A 22,073-nucleotide genomic window follows, 5' to 3' on the forward strand; every position below is an offset into this window, starting at 1 on the left:
TGATTGGCATTAACTGGTTTTAGGGATTGATGTAGTGTATCTTTAAACCGCTTACACTGGCCTCCTGGTTTCCGGGCTCCCTCAGTGAATTCGCATCCTCAGAATGTGGCCGCTCCATCTGAGTCGGGCCCTCGTTACTTGAGTCTCAGTTGTTGTACAACTCGCGCGTTGCAAGACTTCTGCATTCGAAACTTTGTGGAACCATCTGATGTGCATTATCTGTCTTAGATGACGTTGTTGCGTTTGTTCAAGCTGTTTAATATGTCGCCTGTAGGGCGTCCAGCTTTCGCTTCCGTAAAGGAGCGTTGGGAGGACCACTGCTTTGTAAACAGCTGTCTTGGTCTTCAGATTGAGGTCGTGATTTTTAAAAACTCTATCCTTTAGCTTCCAGAATGCCCGTGATGCCGAATTGATACGGTTGTGTATTTCCGTGTCAAGGTTAGCCCTAGTATTTATGAAGTTTCCCAAGTATTTGAACTGCTCGACCAGGCTCCAGGCTGATATCTGTTTGAAGGCTTTCTGGTGGACTTACCAGGATTTTGGTTTTGTCGATATTGAGTCTAAGGCCTAAAGCTTCGTATATATGTTTATAGGTGTCCAACATTATCTGTAGATCCTCCGAGCTGCTAGCGATAACAGTCGTCTGCATATTGAAGTTCAGTGATAAACTTGGTACTGGTTTTTCCTCTGAGGCGCTTCAGGTTAAACAGGCCTCCATCAAATCTGAATCTTATCCCAACACCTCTAACAGGCATACTCATGTCGGCAACTATTGACACAGCTATGGCGAAAATATTGAACAGTAAAGGCGCTAATATGCAGCCTTGTTTTATTCCAGAGTTGGTTGAGAAATGGTCGGTTGTAGAACCATTATGCTGTATTCTAGCGGTGTTGTTGGTATGGCTTTTACACTCCAAGACGTGCCATGATTTTCCATAGCGCTCTCCGATTCACCGAATGGAATGCCTTACTTAGGTCGATGTAGGCTGTATAGATCCTTGATTGTTGTTCACGGGCCTCCTCTTGCAGCTGTCGCAGTGTGAAAATTAGGTCCACCGTACCTCGATTCGGTCGAAAGCCGCACTGGGATTCAGGTAATAGCTTTTCTAAGAGTGGAACCAGACGATTAGCCATAATCTTCGAGAGAATTTTACCGGCCACACTAAGCAACGATATGCCCCTGTAATTGTTGCAATTCGACGTATCGCCTTTGTTTTTATAGATGTTGATAACTAATCTCTGAAGTCTTGTGGCACATCTCCCTGTTCCCAGATCTTACGGAATAGTGTTAGGAGATTATTGACAATGTCTTCATCCAAGGCTTTGAATATCTCCGCTGGAGAGCCGTCTGGACCAGGTGACATTTTTCATATTTTTAATCGCACTCATGATTTCCGACACTGAGATTTCGCCATCAAGCGATGTCATCGGACTATACGCGGGGAACAGGTCTAAAATGGATAAATCCGAGTCGTTATTTTGATTCAAGACCTGTGAGTAATGCTCCTTCCATCTTTCGAAAATTTTTCTATCATCAGTTAAAATAGCTCCATTAGCATCTCTTATAGAAAAGTAAGCTTTTCTACTTGGACCATAAACAGTTTTAATAGCTCCGAAAAAACGCCTGTAATCAGGCTTATCGGCGTAAGCCTGTATTTCCCTAGCTTTTTCTTTTCACCAGATGTTCTTGATTTTTCTTATTTCTTGACGGACCTCGCGTTTTATGTTATTAAAACATTTTTGGGCTGCAACGCCAGGCTTGTTAATTGCTCTTTTCATCGCTTTGTGTTTTGCCTCGAGAAGGGGTGCGATATGAGTTTCTTTGTCGGCGAACCAGTCTGGGGATTTTCGGGAGCGTTCTGTGCCCAGTATTTCTTTCGCTGAATTTTTAAGAGATGCTTTGATGCGAAGCCAATAACTCTCAGTGTCGTCGTCATAATCCGGTGGTGTTAGGCTATCTTTCGGAGGTCCGAATGGGAGGGTATTCTACCCCCGGATACAAATTTTGTCCTGTTCGACTGATCCATCTGGAGCTGCGTTAGAAGGTGTTTTAAAGCTGCACTGGTAACGCTGTCAGTGCAACTTTGGTTGCGGTTGCGACTAGATTATCTTGTGGCACAGGTAACCTGAGACGACAAGGTCTGAGACGTAACTTAGGCAACGCAGAGAGCCATTTCCTGCACAAGCCAATTTTTAGGCTAGGTGATTGTGGGAAACAGAGATATACCGCTCATGTTCGGTCGCCAGAGCCTCGTTCGTAAGAACAGGGTGCACCGCGAGTAGGTGAAGTTGGCATTTGAGAGGAGAGGCTATAAAACGCATCCTTCCCCCTTACACCCTATACATACATACCACTCGCACTCAGTACCTACTCGACTAACTGACGCCTCGTCATCAAAATGGCGACTAGGTCTATCTGCTTACCAGAAATTTCAACTGGTTATCAAGTAAGTATCCACACTATTTATATTCAGATTTCAAAACTAATTGATGGATGTTGACCGACGTGGTCTGGAAAATTGAAGGGACAGAATTAAAACTCAAGAAATACATAAACCGTTGAATGCAAAAAAATTGGTATGTTTTATTGCTCATTCATAAAAATTATTATATGTATCTGTAAATATCAATTCCGCAACAGTATTTTTCTCATGACACAAAGTAATGAGAAAAGAAAAAAGAAATGGCCATTAAAGAACGAGTAAAGGTTAAACAAAATAAAATATTTTGTGATAAAATGTTAGACTATAGGAATGGGAAGATAGCGGAATACTAAAAAAAACTCATTGCTTCAATATAAATTTATATTATAAAGCAAAGACTGTAGGTTGTTTCAAACTAGTATTCGCATCGTATATTTATATCACTGTTTCATATAGTCACGCAGAGTTTTCTCCTTAAGGGTCTACACCGTTTTAGTGGTCAGTTCAAAAAGAGAAAATGAATATCTTACGTCAGAAACCAGTAATTTATATAGGGTTCTCATTATAACTCAATTCAGTCAGTTCGTCATCTCGTAAATTCAGAAATTTTCTCACTCATATGAGAAGTCACCATAAATGTAATAATGCAAAAAACAGAGACTGATAATATTTATAACTATAAATAAACGAGTAACATTAAGAGTGTGAAAATGATAATGCAAACTTCATTCTCGTGAAATGCGGCAACTTCATTTATGACTGAAATGTTTTTTGTACCTCAAACTCTGAGGCTAGATAGGTTAGTGAGGTGACGCAGCGTGAGTTTTTGTAAAACATAGAAAAAAACAAGACCGTGCAAATAAAGCGTGACAGTGACTTGTCAGATAGTACGTGCAGCACAGGAAAAACCTCACCAACCTGCGTTTCTATGTGCGCCTGGCCTACAAGTGCCCATACACGCACCAGAGAACTGCAGTCTGCAGTCCAGGGCTGCAGATACGTTGATCTTCAGTGCAGTTGCACTACACTTTTTTGGAGTTTCAGTTCAAATTGACTATCCCGGACTTCAGTTTGGCGGTGCGTGTATAGGCACTTTTAAAAATTGAAACAAATCGCCGCTCTGGACATAGATGTGTAGGTAACATGTTTCACAACGCACATTGTAATTCTAATGTTATTCGTTTTTGTTTTATGTCGATTGAGGAATTGATTTCGACGGAACTGAGACGCGAGTTCGTCCAGCTCACACTCGTTGCGAAATCTTTAATTAACACCCCATTCAAATTTGGATGACACTTTTCTCCCGCTACAGACCTTCTATCGATATGTGGTTTCCAAGGATATTTCATGAAAAATGTTCTTTATTAGGCTATCGTAATCATATTACTTCGAAAAATATTTTTCACATTTCTACGGAATATTAAATAAATAAGGATTTGCATCCATACCTTCATCCATCTTTGAGAATTCAAATTCTCAATTTTTTTCTATAGCGTGTCGTATACCTCTTGATTATTTTTTCAATCAGTGAAAATTTGCACTTTCTGGCAACCAGTTAAATTATTTTCCGTTCTGGTAATATGTAAAGGAAATCGGAAAAGGGCCTAAATTCCCTTCAATCGCACCAGGAAAGCCACTTGATTAATTCCCTCTTAATATTGCGATAATCCACTTAAAATTTTGACAGCCTCTTTCTATTGATAGGAAGAATTTCAAGTCTGTACCTCCAATAGAAGATAAATGTAAAATCCGTACAAATATTTTGAAGAAATTTCTTGTGAAGGAAGACTTAGATATTAATAAGGAATTTATTATTTATAACCTCTCGAGCCTCAACATATTTATTTATTATTCTCCCAATGAAAAGTTTGAATGGAATATTCACATGGCACTCTATTTTTGAATCAACAAATATTTATCATAAGATAGAAAAGATCGTATTCTTTCGAAATACTCAAACTGCCTGATTTGTTATCAAATGGTTACAAATAGCAAAACATTCAAATGTATGAAATCAACTATATTATCTACAAATTTTGACGATAACTATTAATGACGAAGCAGCTAGTTCTGGAATGAGACCACATCTTTTTTATCGTATGAATTGACACAATATTGGTTGCTCTGAACGTTCAACCCGGATTTAAAATAAGGCTCACTCAAAACTATGTTCCATAAGTATTCTAGGATTATATATCATATAATGAGGCGTTTTTCTATTTCTCTTCTCATAATTACAAACCATGAACTGAAAATTACATTTCTCTGTATAACTAATGGCCTTATATGCACAGTTTCTCTAAACTAAGATTAAATTCTAGAACCATCTTTATTTCATGAAAATTCTATACTTGAACACGGATTAAACATTTTATTTTTTTCAAATGAAACGCTGCATAAGTCCATACGCGTAGTGGTTCATTAATTCTTGAATTCATTATGCAAGAAATTCATTATGAAAGAAAATATCCCTTTGTAGGAGTTGAGAATGGATAAAAGACATAAACAGTGTTTCTATTTATGAGGAATTGATTTCACCATTAACAGATTCTCATGAATATGAAGAATATTATTTAACACGATTGTGCTCTCTATTTATGTTGACTAAAGGCGGCTGCACTATTGCAAAGGAACGAGTACGGAAAAAGAAAGATACACATATTTTAAGTACTCATACACAACAATTATCTTTTAACGAAAACGAGATGCCTGACGAGAATGGAAAGTTGACCGTGAATGTGAAATACAACAGCTCTTTTATAGTTCGCTCTGCAGGCTAATATAAATGATATGGCAGAGCTGGATCCAGATGAGCGTATAATCATTTCGCTGATTCTTGAAGAAATTTCCCGCTGAAATTTTCAGTAATGATAACTAATGATAAGTTTAGCCCCTACTAGGGGGATAACATAAGACTACAACTAGATATTTATTTCAGTTCTCTTCAAGTAGGTATCTGATGAAAAAACAACTTACTAGGTAATCGTTTGAATGCATACAAAGACAGGTGTAAAGATATATATGTGTGATGTAGTGATTTTTTATCAATAAATATATATATTTTTAGTTTGTTAATTTTCAAGAAATATACTTTTGATTTATGTACATCTAATGAGTAATGAGTGTCTATCATGCTGACTATTCAGTTCAAATGAACAGAATATGACTATATAAAGTTAGAGCATGTTTATTTTAGATGCTGTTCATTCGTTAAGGGAAGACGATATAGGTAGCTCTTAAAAAAATGAACAAGCGAACGTTATGCACCCTACGGACAAGCCCTACATTGTTGTAGGGGTTTAATAATCCATATGGCTTGGGAATTTGCTCATACTGTGGCAAATGTTTACTATACTCCATTCACTTTTATTTTAGCACTCCAGCACTCGGTTGGCCTTGGAAATTTGACACATTTCACTCTGTTTAGTGCGAAAATGTGGGATTATGACGCTTGTCAAAACATTTTTGGGTTTTAAATCAACGCATTTTTCAATATCTGACTATGCTTATTCAGTTTCTTCTTGTCTTGTTCTTTAGATTTTTCTGAGTCTTCTGTTCTTTTTTCTAAGTTCCTTTATATCCCTTGGTGTATCTTCATGTGAATGTTTCGGAATTGGTTTCCTTATTCTCTTGGTGCTTTCCTCATAGGCTACTTTTATTTCTTCATCTAATTCATCCCGGGTGTTTATTTGGGGAATATTTCTATTTGAAATTTATAAAAAATTCACAAAAATTTAAAATTATGGACAATAGACAGAGCTTTGACTAGGACACAAAAGTATATGGTGACCTGTTATACGTCAAAGGTGTTATTTCTGTGCAATACGTTATTTTGAATTAATAAACTTAGTTGAATTCGTACAATTCATATCAGAAATTAATAGAAAGAAATATTCAATATATCATCATAGCATACACATTTCAGTTACTTACATATTATTTACAGAATTTTCAGAACCTCAACTAAAAAAAACTTCACTGAGGTATACAAGACCTGTATATTAGCCCGTCAGTAGAGTTTCTTTATAATTTCTTTATAATATGGTCTCTTTATGACACAATTTACGAATTGATTAATGAATGAACGAAACACTCACAGTAGGTTTCATAGAACTTTGAGTTTCCAAACAACAATTTGTTCCTCGATACCCAAAACGAAATCAATAAAACCTTTGCATTTTTGAATATATTGCAGGAGTAGCAATTGAGAATCTTTGAATGGACGTATAAAAAGTCATAATTTCTCCTAACTTGGCCCTTCTTGCAAGGTATGCTTCCTGCATCAGCAATTGACGTGGATGAACAGTTCTCAATCGACTTGCAGTAAAATGTTCATTGCACATGGTGTAGTCAGTAGTGTTCGTAGGCCTTTAAGCCCTGAAAATTTTATCTACTTGGTAGCACTTAAAATAAAAGTCAATAAATGACCGAGTCACATGTTACCAGTTTTAATACTTACATTCCCATTTTCCTTAGTGAAATTCGTTTTATTTGGTCCACAGTTCTCCACCATACAATAATTTTCGAACGATATTTTGAGGTTTTCGCCAAGAAATTAGACAGAAATTTCAATAATCAGCAACTAGAACGAGCTTGATAAACAAAAGGCGATACGAGAATCCAAACATTCAAAACCTCTTTGATCAAAATGGCCATCTGACATCTCAAAAAATTTCATTTGTCCCTCGAATTAATATTTTAACCAGTCTTAGGGCCTAAAAAACACATTTGAAACAGAGATGGCGCTCGGCGCTCATATCACTTTAGTCGCTATCTTTCTACTCTATAGAGTAGAAGTTTCATGTGTGCCAACCTTCCTCCGTTCTAGTTACAAAAACTTGAGAAAATTATTTCATAGCCAACCGAGTGCTAAAATGAATGTGAATGGGGTATAGATAATCGATATGTTCATCCAAGCGTATATATATATATATATATACTGCAAGAAATCTAGTAGAACCGTTGACTGGATCCCCATATTTTACCGAACCGCAATTATTTTTCCCTGATTGAGCTGATATAAGCACCAAAATAAGCACATCCACTCTTATCAACAATCACAATATGGCCATTCCTGTCACATCAGTGTACAAACCTCTCCAGAATATACTGAAGGTACTCTATAATATCATCGAAGGTGTCGGCCGTCAAAATCAAAGACATCGTCAGCGACCATAATTAATATTTCAGCTCTTATATATTCCGACAAATCATTAACCAATAAAAGGAACAACATAATATTTTGGAGAAGGAATTGTCAGCTTTAGCTCTCATGGATCTGGCCCCCAAAAAACTACGCAGCCACTCAGAAAAGACCAGTGGTGGCTGGTCTGTGAGGGCTAAAGGGCTACAGCCCACCATACAAGAAATCACAAGAAATCAATCCTTTTATGCTATTTACGATTTTTAATGAAAATATCACATTCCACGGTTATTTATATAATTATTGTGAAACTTTCATGCGACTCCTGCAATCATAATTAATCTAGCAGTTCGTCCCTGCATGGGCGATGAATCGTATAGCCCCGAATTCTTGCATTCGGGCAGTCATTCGGCTCCAGCCGCAACTCTTCAGGTCAGTCGTTTTAAGGAGTAAAAGGGCTACGATAAAAGTCGCTCCTATCATCCGCTTCAGTCACACAGTCACAGATTACAGAGTAGGCTTCAGTCTAGCCGCTGCCCGCTAGCGTATAGACAACCTAGCGTGTGTTCGTATTTGTTTACGTTTTGAAATCATGGCGGATAATAGTGTTCAAAATATTTTAATAGTTATTTTTGTATCTAGTGCGCGAAATGCTACTTTGGTGATCGAGAACTGAAATTTTAGGATCAAGTACTGTCACCTCTACGGCAGTTGCTTGCAAATCAAAAATGGATTCAACTCCTAAATCTACGATATCACGAGCTGAATCTGATTTATCTGGTTTAGGAATACTTAATTATTGGTTCGTGCACTGGCTGCACCATTAATGTTAACATTGTGAATCTAATATATAAAATTCTCGTGTCATAGTTTTCGTTACCATACTCCTCCGAAACGGCTTGACCGATTTTGATGAAATTTTTTGTGCTTATCCGGTATCTATGAGAATCGGCCAACATCTATTTTTCATCCCCCTAAATGTTAGGGGTAGTCCACCCCTAAATTTGTTTTTGTATTTTTTAGACAAAATTTTTAATTTCTATTTCTATGATACAACATACAAAAATACATACAATCCTCAATTTTCACCCTTCTACGATCAACCCTTATTTTTTAATAGCCATTTCATTTTAGTAATTAAATCATTAGGAAATTATTTATATGGCAAAACAACGTTTGCCGGGTCAGCTATCTATGAGAATCAGCCAACATCTATTTTTCATCCCCCTAAATGTTAGGGGTAGTCCACCCCTAAATTTTTGTTGTATTTTTTAGACAAAATTTTTAATTTCTATTTTGTTATGATACAACATACAAAAATACATACAATCCTCAATTTTCACCCTTCTACGATCAACCCTTATTTTTTAATAGCCATTTTAGTAATTTAATCATTAGGAAATTATTTATATGGCAAAACAACGTTTGCCGGGTCAGCTATCTATGAGAATCGGCCAACATCTATTTTTCATCCCCCTAAATGTTAGGGGTAGTCCACCCCTAATTTTTTTTTTTATTTTTTAGACAAAATTTTTAATTTCTATTTTTTTATGATGCAACATGGAAATTATTTATATGGCAAAACAACGTTTGCCGGGTCAGCTAGTAATAAATAAAATTAGGTAGTGTTTAATTTTCTCACAATTTGAAAGCCTTAATTACTGTTATACATTAATAAATGAATGATTTCTTGGATTTCTGCTTGATTGAGGAACAAAAAGGTTAAGATATAAAAATCCCATATAGTTTACATGCAGTGTGCGAAGTAAGTATTTCGCACACTACTTCGCGCACGGTGTCATGGTTACGAAGGAAAATGAAAAAAAGGGTCACTTCGCATATTGTTATCAATGCGCGAACCTTGTCATTTTTTGACGTTTGTAGAAAAAAACTGATTTCGCGAGGCTTTCGCTGGCGGAAAAAAGCCGTATTAAACTGCTGGGTAGACCGACTCCCGATTTAAATTTAACCCAGGCAGATAAAACTCCAAAAACTTCTTACGCAAGACGATTCTCAAGACAAAAGTGTATAACAAGTGATAAGGTATGGGCAAGAGCAGGATTCAGAGATTTGTAGCACCTTAATGAAAAAATTAAGAAGCATGAGCTATCTGCCAAGCATGTAAATTGTTCGACAGAATTAACTTTTCTGGTTACGACTAATATCGCTGCTCAATTAGATTCAGCTTACCAGAATAATATTATTAAGCACAACGAGCAAGTAGATAAGAACAGGTATGTTTTAAAAAGAATTATAAATTGCATCAAATTTTGCGGAAAACTGGTATTAAAATTTCATATTTTTATTACTATTCTAAAAGTAGCCCTAGTGAACTAAATCACGAGCCGCCACTGGAAAAGACACCGCGAAATCCCAACCTGTGGAGTTTCTCGCCAGTGAACTTGTGATTTTAGGAATCGAAGGCTCTCGAGAGATCAAAAAACAACGCAGCCACATGTTTACCACAATCAAGAGACCTGTAAACACACGCTGTCAAAGAACTGGCAGCCGACTGGGTTGACCTACCTCTCCTGAATCCATCTTGCCAGTCATCAATGATATTATATTTATCAAGGAATTCCAGCATCCTGTCACATACTACCCTATCGAACACCTTGGAAAAAACACCCAAAATGGACATAGGTCTTTAATTAGTGATTTCATCAGGGTTCTTCTTTTTATGTACCCATCGGTAAAACTATAGCCTTACTGATGGTGATCGACAAATTAATCATATGTACCAGAGCTTCAGAAACAGAGGGAGCTACAACCTTCACACTTTTCATTTCGAAATGATCTGTACTGTACGTTACAGATTTCATCCGCTATTACTGGCCCAAAAGAAAACACTGCAATTAGTAGAAATATCGTGTCCAAAATGCAGTTTCAGTTCCTCTGTTACTGTAGCAAAATAATGACCAAAAATATCTGCAACAATGGCGGGGACCCTATTGTCTAAATTAACTGTCATTCTGGACCCAAGGTTGGATTTTCTACCAGTCTCAAGATCGACCAACTGCCACAGTGTTTTTAACCGAATTACTGAATTTGCAATTGACTCTTGATGAAATTTCAATTCAGCTGAGCGGAGTAGTCTTATATCTTTTCTTTTCTTGTTTGTAATCGATGGCCATTTTTTCGCTTTTAGAATTAACGCAAAGCCATGTCTCCAGCCCCCCAAATTTGAATATTTCACTTTTTTTGACGCTAAAGTTTTGTACTAGTTTTGTACCGAAATGTACCGTTGAAAAAAAGTTTTGAACCCCTAATTAAAGTGACGAAAATACGGTTTTCACTTTGGGGGGGCTGTAGACATGTTCACCCCCCACTTTTGAAATTGCAATTTTTTTGTATTTCAAGGTTTTGTACTAGTTTTGTACCGAAATGTACCGTCAAGAAAAAGTTTTGTGCCCCAAGATTAAGGGGTCTTAGGAGGGTTTGAAATTGGGGGGCTGGAGACATGTTTTCGAAATAAGGAGATTTCTGTTTTCGAAACAAGCTAAAACATGAGTACTAGTTTTGTACCGAAATGTACCGTTGAGAAAAAGTTTTGTACCCTAATTAAAATGAAAAAAATACGGTTTTCAGTTTGAGGGGGGCGTAGACATGCTCACCCCCCACTTTTGAAATTGCAATTTTTTTGTAGTTCAAAGTTTTGTACTAGTTTTGTACCGAAATGTACCGTCAAGAAAAAGTTTCGTACCCTAAGATTAAGGGGACTTTGAAGGGTTTGAAATTGGGGGGGCTGGGGACATGTTTTCGTAATAATGAGATTTCAGTTTTCGAAACAAGCTAAAACATGTGTACTAGTTTCGAACCGAAATGTACCGTCACAAAAACGTCACTTTTCTTGCAATGGTAAATTTCGGTATGAAACTAGTGCACATGTTTCACCTGGTTTCGGAAACCGAAATCTCAATATTTCGAAAACATGTCTTTGGCCCTCCCAATTTCAAACACTCCTAAGAAGACTCCTCAATCTTAGGGTACAAAATTTTTTCTTGACAGTAGATTTCGGTACAAAACTATTACAAAACTTTGAAATTAAAAAAAAAATTGCATTTTCAAAAGTGAGGGTTGAGCATGTCTACAGTACCCCAAACAGAAAAATGTATTTTCTTCATTTAAATTAGGGTACAAAACTTTTTCTCAACAGTACATTTCGGTACAAAACTAGTACTCATGTTTCACCTTGTTTCGAAAACCGAAATCTCAATATTTCGAAAACATGTCATTGGCCTCCTCAATCTTAGGGTACAAAGTTTTTCTTGACAGAGTACATTTCGGTATAAAACTAGTACAAAAGTTTGAAATAAATAAAAATTGCATTTTCAAAAGTGAGGGTTGAGCATGTCTACAGTACGCCCAAACAGAAAACTATATTTTCTTCATTTTAATTAGGGTACAAAACTTTTTCTCAACGGTACATTTCGGTACAAAACTAGTACTCATGTTTTAGCTTGTTTCGAAAACAGAAATCTCATTATTTCGAAAACATGTCTCCAGCCCCCCCAATTTCAAACCCTCCTAAGACCCCTTAATCTTGGGGTACAAAACTTTTTCTTGACGGTACATTTCGGTACAAAACTAGTACAAAACTTTGAAATACAAAAAAAATTGCTATTTCAAAAGTGCGGGGTGAGCATGTTTACGGCCCCCCCAAACTGAAAACCGTATTTTCGTCACTTTAATTAGGGATACAAAACTTTTTTTCAACGGTACATTTCGGTACAAAACTAGTACAAAACTTTTGCGTCAAAAAAAGTGAAATATTCAAATTTGGGGGGGCTGGAGACATAGACCTCAAAGCCAGTAAAGATTTTGAAGATTTTTGCTAGCCATCTTTACATCTGCCGAGATCCATCATCTCGAACTATTTCTACCAATGTGGAAAACCCTAAGTGGAGAGCATATGTCAAAATCAAACAACAACAGTTTCATAAAGCTACGAAAGCACCCATCAATATCATCGTCACGATAAACATCAATAAAATCATAATCTGACAGGTTTTCATCCATTCCATATGTATATCCATGATATAATAGATAAACTTATATTCAAAAAACAACAGAATAGATTGTTAACTTCCATCTTTCCACCTCAAATCAATAATCAAAAGAAATTTGCATACATCAATTATTAAATTTCTTTTCACAGGTGTATAGGCATGTGATTTGTTTACAGAACCAACTTTTTAGAAAAAAGGCCAACTAGTTTCGACTTTATTTCATAGTCTTCATCAGGGCTCTGAAATAGAACAACACGATCTACAATGAATTCGGAGGATAATCATTACAATAATAAATATTATAGAAACATTCTAAAAAAATTCTATACAAACAATAAATCAAACAAGTGAGGAACAGGCTCGAAACTTTCAACTTACATTTTCAATTCGTGTGGTTCTGTTGTCAATTATTGAAATTTTGGAAATGATAACAACTGCTTGCATGGAGGATGTTTAAAAGACTGAAGTCAACATATTGAATTTTCGGAATATGCGTGGATCATGAATTATGATGAACGTTAGCGCACCTGGGATAGAGAACCACTAAATACTTTTGATTTTTCTAATTAAACAATTATACGCAGTATTTAAATTTTCTATGTCGCTTCGTTTATTTAGGAATTTACGTCTTGCTTTATCGATATCATCTCATCTACTAACCTTTTCTTTGAATTTGTTTGCCTACCTAATATTTCCACTGAATTATGATCGAAATTGAAGGAATGAAGAAAATTTTACACATGCTCCGCCAATCCTGTATTATTTTCTTTTGTGTTCTTCAAGAGATTAAGAATGTTAAGTGAGTCTCTTTTGTGTTCAGAAATTCTATCTTTAATGTAGCGACCAGTTTGTCCAATATATGTGGCTGGACAATCATTACAGGAAATTTTATATATGACGTTACTTAATAATTCTTTGGGTATTGTATTTTTAGTTTTTGTGAAAACTTTTCTTAAAGTATTATCGGATTTGAATGCGACATTTATGTTTAACTTTGTGAGAACGTTTTTGATTTGCTCTCGTAAATTTTTCGACGTAAGTTATCTTGAAATATTTTTGGTTTTCTTTCTCTTCTTGTAATTTGTTGTGTTCAGGTTCTCTTTGGTTCAGAATTTTTTTAATAAATTTAGTGGGGTAGTCATTGTTTTCCATAATTGTTTTTATTTTATTGATGTTTTCTTCGTGAAACTCACCGTTCGAAAGTTTGAGAGCTCTATGTTTTGGATTGTTAATTTTTTGTGCCATATGGTGTTTTGAGTTAAAATTGAGTATTCTTCCGGAATATGTTGATTTTTGATACCAATCTGTTAATATTTTGTTATTTCGTCGTATTAATATAGTATCTAGGAATGGTTGTGAATTATTTTGTGATTCCAGTTCTATGGTGAACTTTAAGCGGGGATGAATGCTATTAAAAACTTCCAGGATTTTATCCTTTTCATCAGAAGGAATACATGTGACAATATCATCAACATAACGTTTAAAAAATGGTATCATAAAACTCAATTTTTGAATGGCTGCATTTTGAACTTCTACCATAAATATGTCTGATGTTACCGGCGCCAAATTATTTCCCATACCTAGTCCAAAGATTTGCCTAAAAAATTCACTCATGAACACAAAATAACTATTTTCCACGCAGAAAGTGAATAACTGCAAAAACTCATCAATTGATAGAGTTGTATGAGGCTCAATTTTTCCCATTTTTTCTTTATTATTGTTACTGCCAGATCAAGTGGAACATTTGTATATAGTGAGACTACATCCAATGAAATAGTATGTAATTTTCCGGAACTGATACAGTTTTTAAATATTCTACCAACTCGAAAGAATTTTTCGTGTACCTATTATCTTTTTCAAAAGCATGGTTTAAAAGTTGGGCTAAATATTTACTGAGGTTATATAAGGGACTTCCGACGTATGATACTATTGGTCTTAAAAGGTTATTCACTTTATGAATTTTCGGTAAAAAATAAATCTTAAGACATAGACCGTTAGTGCATTTCAAGAATTTGTAAGTGGTTTCCCCAATTTTTCCATCCTTGTACAATTTTGCTATAATTTTATTTAATTTAGATTGAACACTTTTGGTTGGATCCTCATTAATTAGGCAGTAAGTTGAAACTTTCGAGCCTGTTTCTCACTTGTTTAATTTATTGTTTGTGTAGAATTTTTTTAGAATGTTTCTATACTATTTCTTACTAGCTGACCCGGCGTTTTAGTTTTGCCATTTAAATTATTTCTGGGGTAGATAATAATAATTAACTCATCGTGATTGCTCGATTGGTCGTAAGAAAAAGGAATGCTTTTTTTTCTGTTCTGTACAATTTGTATTGGGAATACTTTGTTATATAAACCTTGCCCTAACTATAATAAACACAACAAAAAAAGAATTGTCCAATTTGGTGCGATCTTTTGAACAATGAAGCATTTTGAAGTATTTTGAAGTGTTGTTCTATTTCAGAGCCCTAATGAAGACAATGAAATAAAGTCGAAACTAGTTGGCCTTTTCTCTAAAAAGTTAGTTTTGTAAACAAACCACAGACCTATACACCTGTGAAACTGTACTACATCAAATCATTTTATAGATTTTAACGTAATAAAATGCTTAAGCCTCTTAGAGATTCTTTAAATATCATCAGCTCAAAAATAAAATCTTCCAATAGTTAACGATCCATTAGATTTCCGCCTGTCGCCTATTTTAACATCTGTCACTCGATAATTTACTTATTCGACCTTATGTATTTTATTCAGTTTTGATAATGGGATGAAACCCGAAACATGCATGTTAACTAAATTTTAATTGAAAATTGTGAAACTATTCAGGTGTTTGATTTAGAGCGTCCATAGCTCTAAGGTTAGAACCGTCGGCTCAGTATTTCGCAACCGCAAGGTACCGAGTTCGATCCCAGGCTAGAGAAGGAATTTTCTAGTCATATGGGTACCGGCCACCATTCACTGTTCGGTTCAAATTAACAGTGCTGTGCCTAAGGTGGCGTAAGGACACAATAACAAAGCCTACACAGAACACAACTGATTCTCCGAACTCGTACAAGCTTACGAAGCTTCTGAGGGGTACTTCGGTATCTATGGAGAATCAAGATAATTTGAATATAATATATAGGAATATAAATATTTCCTTTGTTAGTATAGAAATAATGTTTCACCAAGTGATAAGTCAGGAATCAATTGCGATATTTCGATATTTGTCTGAACATTTGTTAAATGTCACAAAGAACGCAATAGGATTCGTTGGAGAACAAGCTAACAGATTAACTAAATCATTATGCAACTTGGGTCCTGCGCACAATAAGTCATTTAATGAGAATCCCGATGAGCACTTCCGAGATGCATCGAAAACTTTAAGTTTAAGTTTAGTTGTTGAGGAATCGAGTTTAAACACACAATGATGCAGTGAATAATAACATACACTATAATAGATCGAATCCGATGCAAATTGCAATTCATCTATGTATCGATCATAAACATCCCTGGTTTAGTTTCCGTGAAGATTTTTTTCGCAGACTCTATCATCTTCGGATATGACATTATGCCCAGGTATCTGTTCTAATTCCCAAAATCTCTTTAAAGTAGTCTCTAAAGATTCATTATTAGCCGAATTCGATACCAAAAATAAAGACAAATGAACGCACACTATCGAGAACCGACGAATTTTCCGAAAGAATTCGTCCCGTTACAATCCAACCGAATAATGTATCAATAGCTTTAGACTCCTCGATATCATTTTCGACCTTACCCAAAATTGATATTCGAGCAAAAATATCTGCAGATAAGAGCATATCTATTGAACGGAAATAATGAAACTTAGATCAGCCAACTTGAAACACGAAATATGGGGCCAATTGATTGAACGAAACTTGAAATTCGGCGTATCCGAACATATTCTAGGCAGAACAAAGGCGTTGACCTGAATTTCACAATTAGCATCGTAATATAAACCTATGGTACAAGTAACATACCCCTTAGGAACAATGCCTTAAATTGAAGTTGCTAAGGGGCTATATCTTAAACCTAATTTATTTAAACGCTTCGTTTTTATGAAACTGACCTTAGTGGCATTAGCAAGAAGTGCACGAATTTATTGTTTATTCCCATATGAGTCTATTACTAAAATTTCCGCTGTCGAAGGATTCTAAGACTAATGGAGATATTTTTTCGAAAGTTTGCAGGGAAATCGGTTGACTGGAAATTAAGTGCTCATTCTTTGAACTAGAATCACCAGATTCACTACTATGAACTTTTTTTTTTTGGTGTAGCAGGGGAAAAATCTGCAAGTCAGACGAACCACCCTCTTCTGAGGGGGAACAAGTATGGGGTTTCTCACTCTCGGGAGCACTCTCGAGCTCGAGACCCACTAAAAACCCTCAACTGCTTCTTGAATTTTGGTTCCATGCATTTGCCTGTAAACCGTTCATCTCTTAGTCAGTTTTCTTCTCGCACACTATCGTGCTGGAATTTATGTGTTTATCCTCTATTGGATTAACACTTTATTGAATTTTTCAATAAGTTTCTGTTGTTATTTTAATCTCTTTTTAATTGATCTCTTGGTCTTCTTCGGTAAATTCGCATTCTCCTTTTGTCTTCCTCTGGGTCGTAGTCCACTAGTCTCCCGAGTTCTTGATTCGGATGGTTTTTCGCTGTTTCGAATAATTTCTCTGCTTTTCTGTTCATGAATTCCGTTATGGTTTCCCATTTCAGGTCCTTATAAATCTGTCTATTCCTGACAAACCAAGGTGCATCTATTGCACATCGTAGCAGCTTGTTTTCAGTGGCCTGAATTCTTTTGATATGGCTCTTTGCCGCGAAACCTCAGGCAACTGATCCATAAGTCAGTTGAGGCCTAGCAACGGCTTTGATTATCTTCAATTTTGTCTCGTTAGACACGTGGCTTTTTCTTCCTATCAGAGGGTAGAGTCTATTCATCGCTGCTTCCGTTTTGTCGATTGCTTGTTTGATATGACTTTTCCAAGTAAGTCCTTTGTCAAGCGTTATTCCTAATTATTTGGCTTCATTTTTTCAACCGATTTCTTCGCCGTCAACTTCTAGTTCGTTGTGGGTCGCAGTCTTCTCTTCTGTAGTAATATTGCTTGGCCCTTTTGTCTATTCAGCTTGATTTTCCACCTTATACACCAGTCATTTGTTTCGTCAATCGTTTCTATTCGTTCTATTACTTCTGGGTTGCGGTGTCGAGTTGCTATTCCTGTGTCGTCAGCATATAACGTAAGCATGGTTCTTGGATTTTTTGGGATATCGTGGATGTATATGTTGTACAGAAGTGGCCCAAGAACTGATCCTTGGGGTACTTCAGCCTCTTTATCTCTTATTGAGGAGCATTCTCCTCCCACTTTCACTTAAAATCTTCTATTTTTGAGATAATTCCTGATCAACTTGCATATTTTGATCGAATATCCAGCACATCTCATCTTATATATTAATCCTGCATGCCATACTCTGTCGAATGATCTGGCGACGTCTAGTTAAACAAGACCTGTAGCTTGTTTATTTTTGAATCCCTCTGTAATGTATTCTATGAGCCTTAATAATTGTTGCTCTGTTGAATGCTCTCTTCTGAATCCGAACTGTTCTGGTGGTATTAGTTTCAGATTTACGGTTTCCTCATTTAGCCTCGTGGCGATAATTCTTTCTACTACTTTTCCTAACGCCGACAGTAGACTTATCGGTCTGTAGTTTTGTGGGAACTTCTTCTCTTTGAATGGTTTATTGAATACTATGACTTCCGCTGTTTTCCATTTTTCTGGGTTGTGTTCGGTCCTCATAATTCCATTTGCGATATTTGTTAGAGCGGCTATACCTTTTCTAGGTAATTTCTTTAACATAACATTCGTTATTTTATCGCTTCCGGGAGCTTTCCTCTTCTTCAAACTTCTGATTATTTCCCTGATTTCATTTGGCGATGTTGGCTTGTATATTTCAGCAGTCGCTGGTAATTCATCCATTTCTTCAACCAATTCTTTCAAATCTTCATTATCGTCGTCTATCCTGTAATTTATTCTCTATTCTCGTTCGATCGAGTCCGCCAATGCATCTGCCTTATCAGTATTGGTGTACGCCATTCCCCTTTCTCCGTGTAGGGGTGGAATTTTAGTCTTTTCTCCTCGTAGGCTTTTTTGCATTCTCCATGCAGAATGATCGATTGTTCATTCAGTTCTTGAACCCTTTTATTCCATCTGCTTGTTCTTAGATCTTTCAGGGCATTTTTCAGAACTTGGCTATATCGGTTGAGGTTCCTTCTATTCAGATCATTTTTATTCATCCGATATATTCTTCTAAGTCTTCGATTTTCTCGTATAAGATCGTTTACTTCTTCAGGCGTATCGCCATGCGTATGACTTGGTGCTGGTCTCTTCACTCTTCTCGTGCTTTTTTCGTAAGCTTTCAATATAATCTCTTTCAGTTTCTCAACCGCACATTCCAGGTCCTCTGGAGTGCTTATTTTTGGAATTTCTGTTATTTCCGATTGTATTAAATGGTTGTATTCAGTCCAATTGGTATATTCTCTTATTTCCATAAGTTTTTCTCTTGGTTCTTCTCAATCAATCCACGGGATTGTGGTTTGAAGTTCCATCTTCCAGTGTTTCAATCGAGAATTCTTGAGTTATATTTTTCAATATCGCGATATCTATTACATCTGGTATTCCTATACCAAAAGCAAGATATGTTGGTAACTCTGGTCCAATCACTATGGCATTTTGTTTTTCGGCGAAACCTTGAGTTTTTTGCCATTTCTATTCTCTGTTCTGCTGTTCTATAATGGGGATTTAGAGTTGAAATCTCCGATGCAGATTTTCGCGTTTGTTCCTTCCAACATGTTGTTTATCTCTTCTTCCAATACATTGTTTTGTGGTGGCTTGTATATCGAGGTAATTTCGACTCTTTGACGATTTAATTCGGCAACAATCGTCACTGTTTCTGTTTCTGCTTGTATTTCGTCGTATCTACTTTTGAAGTAGTGTTTCAGATCTGGTCTCACCAATATTTCTACTCCTCCTCCGGTGTTTGTCATAATTCATGAAATTCAGTCGTCTGTTCCGGTTTATTCTTGTTTCCTGTACCATTTTTATTCGTTTCCTGTAGGGCTATAATATCAGGTTGTCTCTCTGATATTATTTCTTCTATCTCTGCTTTCCGAGTGTTGATGCCGTTAATGTTCCATGAGATTATCTTGAGGGATTTCTTCCTAATATCAGTAAGGTCCATTCATTCAGTTTACTGAATAATGCTTCCAGTTTTTTCTCCATTTCCCTCTCAATTTTCAACATTATCTTGTTGAAAATTTTCTCCGTGAAGATATCTAAATAATCGGCTGATTCAGATATCTTTTTCTTCTCCTGTTTCATTGAAGATTTCTTCTGTTCTTCTCTTTTCTGAACTGGTTTTGAAGTCTCCCTCTTCTTTTCCTATTCTGTAGGTTTGGCCTCCCTGCATTTTTTGAACAGTAGTTTTAGTTTTCTTACCGGCTTTTTCTGTTCCGCTGGTTTTCAAAAATTCCTCTTCCTGGTCACCAGCTGAAACTCGATACATCCTTTGTAGCTAGTAGGATGACCCTCTTCTCCACATAAGACGCATATGGCATTCCTCTCTTCACCTTTTCTGGTGAATGTGCAGTCATTACTGCTATGGCTTCCTGAGCACTTCACGCATCTCCACGGGAAGGAGCATTTGTTCTGTGCATGTCCGTACCTTTGGCACCTAAAGCACTGGCTTGCACTTTCAGGCTTCTTTTTTTGTTCAACCACAATACATAGATTGTAGAGTCGCTTCACTTCGAAGATTTTCTTTTTCTGGGTTTTAACCAGGTAGAGAGGTATGGGCTTCTTCGTCTTGTACGATGTCATTCTGGACACCTCAGCGTCTGATATTCCCTGGAATATCAGGTAATTCCCTCGTCTGACGAGGTGCTCTCTTTACGCGCGCGTTTAGATGGGGGCGCATTTTGAGGTTTAGCAATCAGCGTTGCTTGATTGCTCTTAACGTCAGAAGTGACATTATTTCTCGCTGCCGAACTCGCAATTTCGGCAAATGTAGGTTTCGGCGCTGAAAGCTGAAAGGCGGAGTTCATTAATCAATTGGCGGACTGTTTCATTCAGTTTCGCGATTTGAGTTTTCATTTGCTCGTTATCCTCTCGTAGAGTAGTCTGTCCTTCAGACTCATTCTCGCTGAAGTCATCGACTTCTTCTGAGGCTTTCATGTAGGAACCGTCATTATCTGAGGTCTCCGACATGGGTAAACGTTTTTTAGTTCTTTACAAAGGTGGTAAATATCAATGAGAGAGAAAATAACGAAAATCACCTATTATTATATAGAAAAAGTCTCACCTGATGTGATTTGCACAACCATCAATCGATTTGATCTGGAGTGAATACAACACAACACAACACAACACAACAAAACTTATTCACAAAACTCGAGTAATCGAAAAATCACTAAACACGTCTACTCGCTTCGACGTCTCGCTCTCGACTGACTACTATGAACACTACTAGAAGTTGAAGTGCTTGATTTATTTTCCAAAGATCGATCATGCCCCGATTGGTTTACCGCTCCATCGAAATTTAGTGAGTGATGCCTATTACTTACAGTGACTACACGATGTGTTACTTGAGCAACTACTACAGAGATGAGAAAATTGTAAACATCTTAAACATAATTGATGATTTTTAGCCAGCAAATATCATACAAAGAACGATTTTGAAAAATTGAACATTTTATGTTTATGTGGTTCGATGACACACTGGTTTTTATCCATTGAATTCGTGTTTGTAACAAATTAAACCTTCGAACCATTTTTTCTGCCTTTATGTGAACTGACCGAGGGACCTTTTTGAACAAGAGATTCATCATTCGAAAACTCGACTACCTCTAGGGCCTTGCAATGATTGGTCAAGAAATCCACCATTTTAGCAGGTATACTTGGACAACTCAATCTTACTACAGGGTGCGGCACGGAGGATGGATGGTTTTAAAAAAATAATAAAAGCGTTAATTTTTACTCAAAAACACATTTATTGACGGAATCAGATTCTCAAGGAAATAGCATTTGAGACAGTCAAGTGTGAAAAATCACATCAGGCATGTGGTGGCCGAAATCGGTGATGCAGTGCTGGAGGCGCTCTTGGAAGTTCGCGTAGACTCTCTCCAACATCGCTCTCTCAACTTGGGCAACTTCCACGCGAATAGCCCTTTTCAATTCGTCCAGAGTTCGGGGCTTGGTCTCGTATACTCTAGCCTTGAGGTGTCCCCATAAGAAAAAATCGCATATGGATAAATCTGGGGACCGGGGAGGCCAATGAACATCGCCAAACCTAGAAATAAGGCGACCAGGGAAGAGAGGGCGAATAACGTCCATTGATGCTCTGGCTGTGTGGGCGGTCGCCACATCCTGTTGGAACCACACACGTCGGATTGGAACACGTTGCCGTCGTAATTCGGGGATAAAGAAGTTGTTGATCATTTCG

General features: G+C 36.7%; 1 protein-coding gene across 2 annotated transcripts in view; it reads left to right on the plus strand.

Annotated features, from left to right (window-relative positions):
* LOC123315825 (lysophospholipid acyltransferase 2) overlaps window positions 1–22,073 on the plus strand; it is a 120,905-nt gene that overhangs the window by 30,066 nt on the left and 68,766 nt on the right. The window lies entirely within an intron of this gene.

Source organism: Coccinella septempunctata, chromosome 6, assembly GCF_907165205.1.
Source record: "Coccinella septempunctata chromosome 6, icCocSept1.1, whole genome shotgun sequence".
Lineage (NCBI taxonomy): Eukaryota > Metazoa > Arthropoda > Insecta > Coleoptera > Coccinellidae > Coccinella > Coccinella septempunctata.